The following is an 11,864-nucleotide window of genomic DNA, read 5'->3' as shown; positions in this document are numbered from 1 at the left end:
AAATGAGGTGTCATTAAAGTCCCTGTTAAGTCCCCTGTAAAGGCCAGGTGTCCCAATACTTTTGTCTATATAATGTATATGTAATTTCATACTAAATCTACACGTGAATGCATGCATATGAGTGCATGTGCATAGAAAAGCGTGTGTGCACATGTGTGCAGGTATGCCAAGCTGTGCACTCATACAGTAGGCTAATCTTTGCCCTTTGACTGAACGTCCTGCAGCTCTGTCACGCAAAGCAAGGCAGGGGTCAGCAGAAATGTCTGGTTGCTATAGGGACTCGCCGACGGACACGTCAACAGAGAAGTATCGTATGGTGAAAGAGAGACGAGGGAGGGTGGCGGTGGTGGGGTGTCAGTCCAGGAATGGACAGAAGATGAATGACAGGGAGGGAAGGGGGGGATGAAGGGGCAAAGGCCCAGTTAGAGGAGGACTGAGCTGAAACATCCCAGCTAAGTGAGAAGGAAAGAAAGAGAGGAGGGACAGGAAAAAATAAATGGAAATAAGGATAATAAAAGAGTCAGGCAATGAAAATACTCAAGTGAGTAGAGCTCGAGACAGAAAGATCATTTAAGATAGAGAGGCAGCTTAAATGTCATTCTGTTGTGTAATGGGGCTTCCCCTGCACGGCTAATTCGATCAGCAAAATCTCTTCTTTAAGTGTGATGACTCAGCGTGTACTTAACCAGGGCTCGAGACTCCACACACACACACACACACACACAGTTGTCACCTGAAAAACTCAAACTTGCAATTTTGGTGAGATTCATGTTTTTCAGTTTGAATAAAGATAGTTTAAAGGAACATTAAAAATGTCACTGTTTTCAATACTGGACTTGTACTTGTACTATTTTTACAGCATCACAAGTCATGCCAGAGGGTGTAGTTATGAGTCACAGTGAAATAGACGGAACCACTAAACATCTTAATGAAATCTAACTCAAAGACAACACAAGCTCTGCTAGCCATACTGCTAATAATAAGGAGGAGGAAGAAATAACAGGAAGACCGCAATGAGTTATAAAGATGCAGAGGAGGCATTGTGTGTGTTTGTTCCTCAAATAGACAAGCAAACTGAATGAAGAGAGATTAGTGCTGTTGAGCAACAGATGACGACTTTGGATGAAGAACTGATTATCCAAACAATCTTCCAAAATGAGTGACTACTGTCATTAAGTGCTCTTCCACACATCCACAACGTTCAAACAGGCAACCCATCACAGTAGACCAATAAACAGTTCACTCATGATTTGGTATTAGATAATGGAATAGACGAGAACTTAACTTTGAATGGTACATTTTAGCTTATTTACTCAGTGCAGTGCTTCTCCACTACTTACGTATTTCTTCAGTGTGGTGTTCATACTTGGACGTGAGTAATTCAACAAGGACAACAAGCGTGATCGATGTCCTCCACTCTGCACTGATGTGTCCTGCCTTCAGTTGCTCCCCAACATCTTAGAGCAAAAGTTTTGGTCCAAATCACCACTGACAGCACAAAAATATATTCGCTGTTATGTTAAAACCTGGGATCTAATTTTGCAGCTATGGCCATCATTTCTATTTATGATGACACCAGACAATAATTGTAGGCTGTTAAGAAGCCAACGCTGTTGCCTTATTCTCAGTTTGTCAGGTTATTTGGTGAGTGTAAGAGCATTATCAGTGGCAGGAATTAAAATAAGATCCATGTCACAACAAACAGGGATTTATCTTTTAACTTCTCTGATTCGGCTGCTTTTTCCCTCTCCTGTCCCGAGATGCTCTTTTGTGACTTGTCAAGATTTTCTGTCCAGTTATGCTGACAGAATATTTCAACCCCCTGCTGGACTGTGAGAAAAATTCTTTTTCATCGAGATAAAATCAAGTCAGTTTCTGTTAGTTCCTCTAAAGTCGATATTCTTTTTTTGTCTCCTCCTTTCCTCTCACATATGTTCCTCGTTGTGATTGTTTTGCCTGTCCTCCCCTCCTCTTTCCTCCTTTTATTGTCTCCATTCTTCTTTCCTCAAAAACTCTCCATCTTCCTCTGAATTCTTCTCCTCTCCTCCTGTAAGTCATGACCCTGTGGTTTGGTCCACCAGCCAATAGGCATGTAGGTGTGAGGCCGTGTGGTGTAATGAACCAATGAGGGTGAGCCAAAGTTCAGCCAGGTCGCCGAGGCCGGACACACTCTGTGCGACTGATGAACTGTGATTTGTGTGTGTGTGTTCATGCAGGAGTGGGCATGTACATGTGGCCGCCTGCCATGGCCACGGTGCCCCTCTGACGAGTGTGTGTGACTGTGTCCGTGAGTTGTGAAACAAATGGAGAGTGTGTCTTCTGGCACCGTGTCCCTATGCGAGCGGCTTAATGAGCTGGGGAGCTGGCAGCCAATCACGGTCACCGGCAACCTCCGAGGTCGCACCATGGCGTCGTGTGTAAACGCTGCGGTCGGCCCGCCTACATTTGACGCACACCTGACAAGATGCGCGCACACACTTAGTGGAGAGGTCACAGTGGTTAGCACACAGTTTTAGCAGATAAACACACACACAGAGATGCTTACATGCACAGATGCAGGCTGGATACGTTCACACACATGCAGACACACCTTCCTGACTCACCATTGTGTGTTTATGTTTGTGCGTGTGTGTGAGATGTCTTCCCTTTCACCTGAAGGGAGAGTGACTCAAGCTGACTCCGGCTGAATGTGCACACCTTGTCCTGTCTCGTCCGTCTTGTATTTTTTTCTTGATACAGCTCACATATTCCTGTGAAATCAGCATAATGATCTGAAGTCTCGACAGCAGCTTGAACAGAAGGGTGAAAGAAAAGACTAAAGAAGAAAAGGAGATAAAATAACGAGTTTCAAACAAGACACAAAAAAATTACAAAATCTGGCTGCACTTTTCATTAAAATTCACATTTGCTTAATCACATTTTCAGACCAGAAATGACAAAATCATGGGCTAACAGTTTAGATTAATACTGATAATTATAATAAATAACTACTAATACTGATGATCCAACGTAGCCTATAAGGACAGCATTGTGCACTTTTGAGGTAGTCACTCTGTATCCCTTTTGGAGTATATCAACATCATGTCCTACATGACATGACTCGTAAAGGTCATCATGTTGAAGGGTCACCACAAGGTGAGTCTGCTGTTTTCCCTTGTTAATTTGCTCACACTTTAACTTAATAGTTTTAATTACATTTAAATTTCCATGTATTTTTTAATGCATAAGGTCAGTGTAAAAGGTTTTTTTTAAGCATGTTGTCAGTGTAAATATATTAATTCTGATTAAGTTAAATTCTTGCACTTCATGTTGTTTATTAAATTATCACTCATAAAATTAAGGGGAACTTCTACATACTGTAATCTGTTTAAAGTCTTTATTCTTCAAGCGTTTTACATAAAAGTTATGCATTTCAAATAATTTTTTTCTCCTGTAATAGATCAGACTCGCACACCAAGTCAAGATTACTGAAAGACATACAACAAAGGTGACACTTTACATTAATTTTAAGCGACAACAATGGCCTTTTTTCTGTGCAGTGTTGTGTTTGCATCTTCGGTGTAAAAGTCCAGTGACTCAAATGATCACATGCATCACATACAATGTTTGTTTCAGAGCATGAGCACCTCTATACCACAGGGCTGGGTTGGCCCTGGGTTTCGGTGCTATGTGCAATGTAATGTCATCAAATGTTAATGTCAAGTTAAATGGAGATACAAACCAGAGTCGCATTTTTTTGGGGGGGGGATACATGGGTGTCGTCAGCATATAGTTATAAAAACTTTCATTTGACAAAAAAAAAGTGTTAGAACAAGTTAGAACAAACCTTCAGCTGATTTCTTTGGTCTGACTCTGAACAACACTGGAAAAAAAAAAGAGAAAACACGTCTCGTGATTAAAAAGTCACATGGACTCAGATTTAGTTTATTTGTTGAATAGACTTTCAGAAAACCTCCCATTCTGGCGGGTTTGAAATTTTTGGCTCAGTCTGCTTCTTATTGTGACAGACTGTGTCAATATTATCTGTCTGCCCCAATGGGGAAGTGAATCTCCCTCAGTGCGTTTGTTTCACTCTCTGGAGGAAACCCATATGACCACTCCACCCCATCCCATCCCACCGACAACACACAGACACAGACTCCCTCTGCCACAATAGTGTTGTCATGTGGTCAGAGTGTGTTTGTATGGGCAGGGCCAGTAGTTTGGCCTCCCTGTTATTTGCTGTGGGGGTGTTGTGGCTCCATGCGCGCCCTTGTCTAACCCCTTACGCTTTGTCCTCAGTCCACCCTCTGTCACAGAGCAGACTCATGCACATTCATGTGCACATTATATCTGAACTATGTGTTCGATGTTTACAGGTTTCACTCACAAACACATAGAGACACCAAGACAAAAAGACATTATGACCTTCCTGGATGCAGGCTGTGAAACTGGATTTGACTGAGTCGTTGTGTTTTTCACTGCAAATCTGCATATTTGTATTTTCATGTTTGGCACAGTACAACTGAGAGTACAGCTTCTGGGACAAGTGCCAGTCAAGTTTTTTATGAAGCCCTGTGAAACTTTGATGGGTTCATGAGCTCATGGGAGCCGCATGGACACTACAACAAAGATGTGCTGTGTTTTATTGCTAACAGCATTCAAACATGTCGATGATAACCGTTTGAAATCTGAAGAATGTACTTTACAAAGTGATTTTGTCGCAGGCTCATTACTTGGATCTCCCCCCTAAACACACACACACACACACACACACACACACCAAATATCAGGTCCACCCAAAGACTCTACAAATATGCACATACAAAGTACTTCCACTCCTCCTTTGCTCCAAATTTGTCATCATTCTAGCTCCACACACAATAGCCTGGTACTCTGTCTTCCCGCACATCATCCTGCACAATTTCCTGTTATTATCTTACAGGGAGCTGAAGTCATAATTACTGTACTGCGTGTGTATGAGAGAGAAAATCAAGAGACAAAGATATTTCTTATAACATTTCTGCCCATGCTTGGATACCATCGTACAAGAACACTCTTTTAAGCTGTCCATATGATGGCCACGCTTTTATAATGTGGCATAATGAACACATTTCTTTGTCCACAGGGAAATTAATGTTCCTCCACTGGTAGCTTAGTTCACAGGGGCTGAGCGCAATTTTGACCACGTCCTGATGCTTGGTCTGAAAATACCTGAAGAGAGTTTATTTGCTGTGGGAGCTTAAGTCAGTTGTTCATTAACCCTGATTTCAGGCCTTGGAAAAAAAGTGGCACCAGAGCCAGCAAATCCCCAGGACAGTCAGAAGTATTTTAAGTTTATTTGTCCCAGGGCTCTTGGTTACGGTAACTAGTGATTAGCTCATTTCCAAATATTCAGTTCAGTTTTACAGAAGTGAAACGAGAAGTGCACGCTTGTCCATTTCTTCTCTCCGTCCTTTTGTTCACAGAGAAGTGCAAAGATCCATCATTCCCTGCTGTATTCCCTCTTTTTTTCAACATTTTCTTCCCATCATGCTGCTCTGCACTTGTTGTTCACATGAAAATGGGAGGGAAGCAGCACTGAAAGAGGAACTGTTCTTTCTGTCTAACCAGAACTATATTTGTCTCTGGTTTCTTGGGGGATGTGGTGTAATGTGGCACCTGTGTTGCAACATTTTGCTTGTACTCACATCCTCAAAACACACACACACACACACACACACACACACACACACACACACACTTTTCCTGATTGTTTGTTCTGCAGAAGTCTCACCATTGAAAATCTTTTATGACCAAATAACCGAAAATAACCTCAATTCATAAGTAATGTGGTTCTTTCGAAACTGAGCATCCATTTCTGTGTATCTGCAGACTATAATTTAAAGGTTACTATGAACTAACTATTTTTACTACTGAATAAGGACATAAACATAACCATATGAGCTGTGAAGAGTGTTCATGTCATCTCCACGTACTTCTTCTACATCTTGATGCTTCAGCATACCAAGACATTTTGGACAACGCTATGCTTCCAACTTTGTGGCAACAGTTTGCAGAATGTCATTAAAGTCCCTGTCGGTGGAATGATCAGTTGTCCCAATACTTTTGACCATATAGTGTATCTTCATTGATTCTCATGTTCCAAATAGATTAGGCCAATACAGAAATGATTGCAAAACTTTAAAAAAAAAAAAAAATCTTTTGTTTATGTCTGAATCTTTTTGGCCTGAGTTCCTCACCTTCATCTGTCTTTTTCACCTCTTTTTTTTTTACCTCCATCACCCCATCATCAGTCTTTTGTTTTGATTTTGTTATCAGTCCTGTCTAACACTCAGCACACTCACTCTGTAATGACCCTGATCTCCCTCTCTCACACTCTGTCACTCTCTAATCCGCTGTTGTCCTCACTGGCCTACTGGTTATTACACTGTAGCTCAGCTGCCCTGTCATACTCTTTCCTTATAGAACGTGTGTGTGCATGTGGTGTCCCATTTTCTCTGTGTGTGTGTTCTCTCTTTAATTAGAGCTCAGTGCTCATTCAGCATGTCTACTTAGTTAAACCATCAACGATCAATTCACACACTATTAGACATGTGAATGTACACCAAGATCCAAGAAAACAAGACACTGCAGCTCCGCACGAGCGTTCCTGAGTGTGTATACACAGTGTGTGTATGATGACAAAACATCGAACTGCACTTAATGCGTGAATGTGGTCGGCTGTTTGTGTGAGTGTGTTTAGTATTTGTGTGTGTATCTGCCTTTGTTTGTATGAATGTTGGTGCACTGTTTACCGCATTTGCATGAGTATGTGCGTGCGTGTTTGTGTGTCTATGTGTGTACATGCGCCTGCATATCATCAGTGTGAGGTCAGAGCAGTGGAAACTCTGACAGCGGAGGTGTGCCACAGCCTTGGAGGCTTTTGCTTATGTAAGGAGCCAGGTGTATCTGTTTATGACACATTCACAAACACACACACACACACACACACATTAACATTGATGGGATTAACACACGCTGGGTGATGCAAGACAAAGACTGACAAACATCTTGTCACGTTTGGTGATTAAGATTAAGATTAAGAATCAGCTTTATTGGCTGCATATATTTTTACATACACACACTGAATTTATCCTCTGCATTTAATCCATCCTTCCCTCGGGATCAATAAAGTATCTATCCATCCATCCATCCATCCATCCATCCATGCAACACTTGGCAAATTACATGCAGTGAAACACACAGGAGCAGCAGGCAGCATCAAGCGCCCGGGGAGCAAACTGGGGGTTAAGTGCCTTGCTAAAGGGCACATCAGCCGGCTAATAGGGGGAGGAGCATTTTTTGCATTAATCACTCCACCACACCCAAATTTTTCCTGCCCGTCTGGTGGGGGAATCAAACCAGCGACCTTCCGATCACAAGCCGCTTCTCCAACCTCTAGGCCACGGATGCCCCCCCCACGACTGCCCCCCCACGACTGCCCCCCCACGACTTGCCCTGCAAACAGATTTCTTGACTTGCTCATGAATTGGTGGCTTGGCAGCAGAAAAGCTTCACACTGAGATCGCACAACACTGCTGCATCGCCCTCATTTCGCTGCCTTTGTTTATTTTACACTGAACCAAACAGCTACGACATAATGCCATCCCAGTGTGTGATTTTGAACAAAATACTGGTGTTCAAGAGGCAAAACAGGTGGGACGTGTGTCCTAAAAGTGCCAGCGCCTTGTGCAGCAACCGTCGACTGGCGACCAGCCAAAGCTTCATGTCTGCCTCGCACAGAATTAATGAATTCAGAAAATGTGCACATGTAACTTTTCTTTTGCATGGAAGAGACCCCGTTCGTCCTCAGAATAATCATCGGATAGCATGCCGACATCTGACAAGCCAGAAAGTTCATGATTCAGAATTCACCTGTTCCAAAGAATCTGATAATTAACTCTTTAGGCGCCGGGTTTTTTTTTTTTTTTAATATTCGGTTTTTGACACCCAGATTTTAAAGGGCTGTAGCTTCAAAGTGGTAAGAGATAAAGGCATGCTGTAAAGGAGGAAAATGCTGGACATTGGTTTTAGTCGTTGCGTTTTTAAGAACTGATGAGGAAATCTCATAGATATTTCTAGCCTGATCTTGACCACCACTGCTGCCTCCACCACCAGCTCTCCTAGGATCCCTACGATCTCGCAGATCCTTGGCACCCGAACATTTGGGAGGGTAATGATGTTCAAGTACACCTTCGCCATGCGGGGCTGCATGGCTACGATGCACGGACACATCGTCACATTCTATGTGGCTAGACGCCTGATCATCATCATCTAAAGGCAGATTTTCTCCTTTCGAGTCAGAATCAGCGAATAACCGACATAAAACATCAGCATTTCAGAACTTTGGACAGGAAAGTTTCTGCATGTATTTCAGTTAGCACAGCAAGTGAGCACGTTTCAACTTCAGTTTCCTGATACATTGAATGGGAACATGCCATAATTTTGTGTTAGTATTAAAGGATTGCATGTTGACTTTAAGTGACAGGGAGGACAAACAACACTTGACGCTATAATTAGTACAATGGTCTGCTTAATGCCGTTATGAAACTTGTCTAAATTCTGCGACTTCAGCACTTAGAGGGTTAACTCCATCTTCTCTACTTCATGGACCCACCATCAGACCAACCGTGTCCCAGGCTGGCCAGGACCTGGAGCTGGAGCCCCCACACTGTCTCCATGGAGAAATTCTGGCCTTTTGTCAAATGTAGTTGATGACGCCTGGTATACTGAGTAGCATAACATACAGATCGGACTGCGTTTTAGAAAATCACACTTCTGTCCTGTCCTGGTTGCTCATATGCAACATTCCCACCTCAAACTGGCTGTGTGAAAGGGGCTCCAGAACCCAAATTACATGCTAATATATCATTCAGACAATGCACAAGTTACCGTGTATTTGAATATGTTATTAAAGAGGGAATGCGACTAAAACACTGCCTGAATTCACCCCATTTTTCTCACGGTTGCAGTCAGCCTCTTGTTTTTACCTGCAATGTGTAATCCTCACCACGTGAGGTACAACATGTGGGATTCATTTTTCTGCACAGATAATGAAGCATCTTGCCATATCTCATCCCAAACACGAGAAAATTTCTATAAAAACGCTTCAAACGGATCAGTCGTCCAGCTTATCCTCGTCTCCACTCCTTTGCTGGCAGCTGAGAAACACTCGGACAGCCTTTTCAAAAAGTCACAAGCCAACACTCAACATCCTCTCTTTCTTTTACCCCCTGCTGCAGAAGTACCACCGCTCCCCCTCCTCCTCCTCTGTCTGTTTCTCTGGACGTTGACAATGGCATTTTCTGTGAGCAAGTGACTAAGACAGAAAGAATGTGAGTCTGTGTGCGACTTCGTGTGTGTCCCCCTCCGTACTGTCACAGGCTGTCAGGGCCAGAGAGAGAGCGCGAGATGAGTCTGACAAAGTGACAGCAGGACTGTATTTCAGCCTCCCATTGTGGGCTCACAAACCGGGTGTGACTGTCGAGCAGGAGAGAGAGAGAGCGAACACAAAGCAAGGCTACTATGAATGTTTAAGCAAGTGAGAGACAGCAGCTCATAAAGTTATGATTAAATTTAGTCACTCTTATGGAGATGAATAATATCACCAAACATTGTTAGATTATGAAATTCTTTCAAGGTAAATGGTACAATCTTTTTCTGTTTCTGCTTTTCGTCGTCCATGCATTTGTCACAATAAAGCATAATTTTTTCATTAGCATGTGGGCATTTTTCAGCCACAGCATGACCTATCAACACCTTCTGAAGTCATCATGATGAAGAGTGCTTTTTTCTTACACGTCCTGCAGACCAGCAGCTTGATTTGTGAGGCGGTGTCAAGAAATGAAGACTTTTTTGCTCACCGCATTAACACCAGTTTCTCTTTAGGTTACATAACATCTTTATGGCTTGTAGAAGGGAATGAGTTTCTAAGAGGCGGCAAGACCGAAAAGGTTGAGCGCCCATCAGAAAATCAACGAATGAATAAATGATGTGCGTGTAAACATTTCATGATGACTACCAAGCTTGTATTGCTGTTGCCGGGTTGCATATATGCAAATCACGCAGCGTTACAATGTGGTCGCTGTAACCTGTTACCATTCGGATCAGTGGAACAAGGAAAAGGAAAAACATCTGTGGACAAAAGTCATCTTTCAGCAAGTGCATGTTAGTTTAATTTACTGTCAATTACTGTAATACCTGCACAGCAGCACAGTATGTTTTTGTCTGTGTGTTCATGTGCAAATCTTTCATACCACTGGACCCATCAGTCGAAGATTTGCGTGCACATGTATGACTGCATGCTCAGGACACACGTGTGTGTTTTGCATCAGAGCAGTGTTTTCCAGCTCCTGAGACAGGAAGCGCTACCTTAGCAACATGAGGAAAACACAGGAAGTACAAACTGCGCGCCTCGAATTCCAGCGTTTTCTAACAGCAGTGATGGAGCGAGAGTCAGAACCAGAGAGAGGCTGGAGAGAGAGAGAGAGAACAATGAGCTGCACACAGTTTGACCAAAAAGACACAAATGCTCAAACTGGAGGGCTGGAGTCACACAGATGGCTAGACACACACAAAAGGTCAATTATGAAGCCGTGGAAAGAAAAGACAATTATGGAGAGTACGGGCCAATACGCACATATCTCTCAGTAGGAATGTCATTCCTGTCTCATAGCGATAATAAACCCATTACACAAATCCTTGCACGCGTACCTGAACTTCAGACTGAAGTTTTCAAGGCTTCAGATTTAGGAAAACTTTAGGTAAAGCCTTTTGAAAAACATATTTTATTGACTGCTCTATGCCACAGTGAACCATGACTCCTTTTTCATCTGAACCGGCTGGTTGGGGCAACAAGGATTCAGAGAGCTGAGCGGCTGTGGCTCAGGAGGGACAGCAGGGCTTGTCCACAGACTGGACGGTCGGTGACTCGACCTTCAGCTTCAGCTGCATGTCAGAGTTACCTTAGATAATATGCTGAACTTGCAACATGAAACCACAGAAATAATGTGAAGCACTTTGGATTTGGAAGTGCTGCATTACTTCTGATTTGATGAGCAGATGCATGATATTGTGAACGAATGGGTGAATGAATGGGTGAATGTGTCGCGTCCTGTAAAACATAAGCAGTCAGTAGATTAGAAAACCACTATGTAAATGCATGCTATGTATGAAAGTCAGTTTGCCACACCTTTACTGAGTGCAATCTTCTTCTAACTTCTAACTCAAGGTGTTAGATTATAATCCAGTTACAAACTAACCAAAGTAAACTTTCCTCAGTGTTTTTTCCTGTCATATTTTGCTGCTTGAACACATGATGAATATGGTCCAGCAGCTCAGCGAACTCGTTACACTCCATATCATGTGTTTGCGTGGCGCTCAGACCCTCAGTACGTCTTTGTTACGTTTACACTTGTATTTTTAGCCTTAAGGCTGCGAGCAGATCATCCACGGCGGATTTCAATGTCACGTCTGTGAGGTGACCAGTGAGCTGACTGGCGTGCTGATCTTCCGAAAAGCTTCTCTTTTCCTTGTTCTCCCTCTTTTTCTATCAGCGCTGTGTTTCTGCTTCCTCCTCCTCCTCCTCCTCCTCCTCTGTGTGGCCTCATGTCACATCTCTCACTCCAGCCCTGTTTCTCTCCTCCTCTCTCTGCTCTCTCAGTCTTGCTCTTTGTCAGCTTGTTGGGCCAAACACTGGCTGGATTTACTCCTCTTCTGCTGCCCCCTCCCTCCCTTCCTCCCTCCCTCCACTTTTATCCTCCCCCTCTCCTCTCAGAGCTGTCTCCCTTCCTTCCTCCACATCCCTCTTTCCCTTTCTCCCCTGGTTTTAGTACTTCTGTGTA

Source organism: Scatophagus argus, chromosome 2, assembly GCF_020382885.2.
Source record: "Scatophagus argus isolate fScaArg1 chromosome 2, fScaArg1.pri, whole genome shotgun sequence".
Classification (NCBI taxonomy): Eukaryota; Metazoa; Chordata; class Actinopteri; family Scatophagidae; genus Scatophagus; species Scatophagus argus.
The sequence above is the reverse complement of the archived record's forward strand: the minus strand, read 5'-3'. Positions refer to the sequence as shown.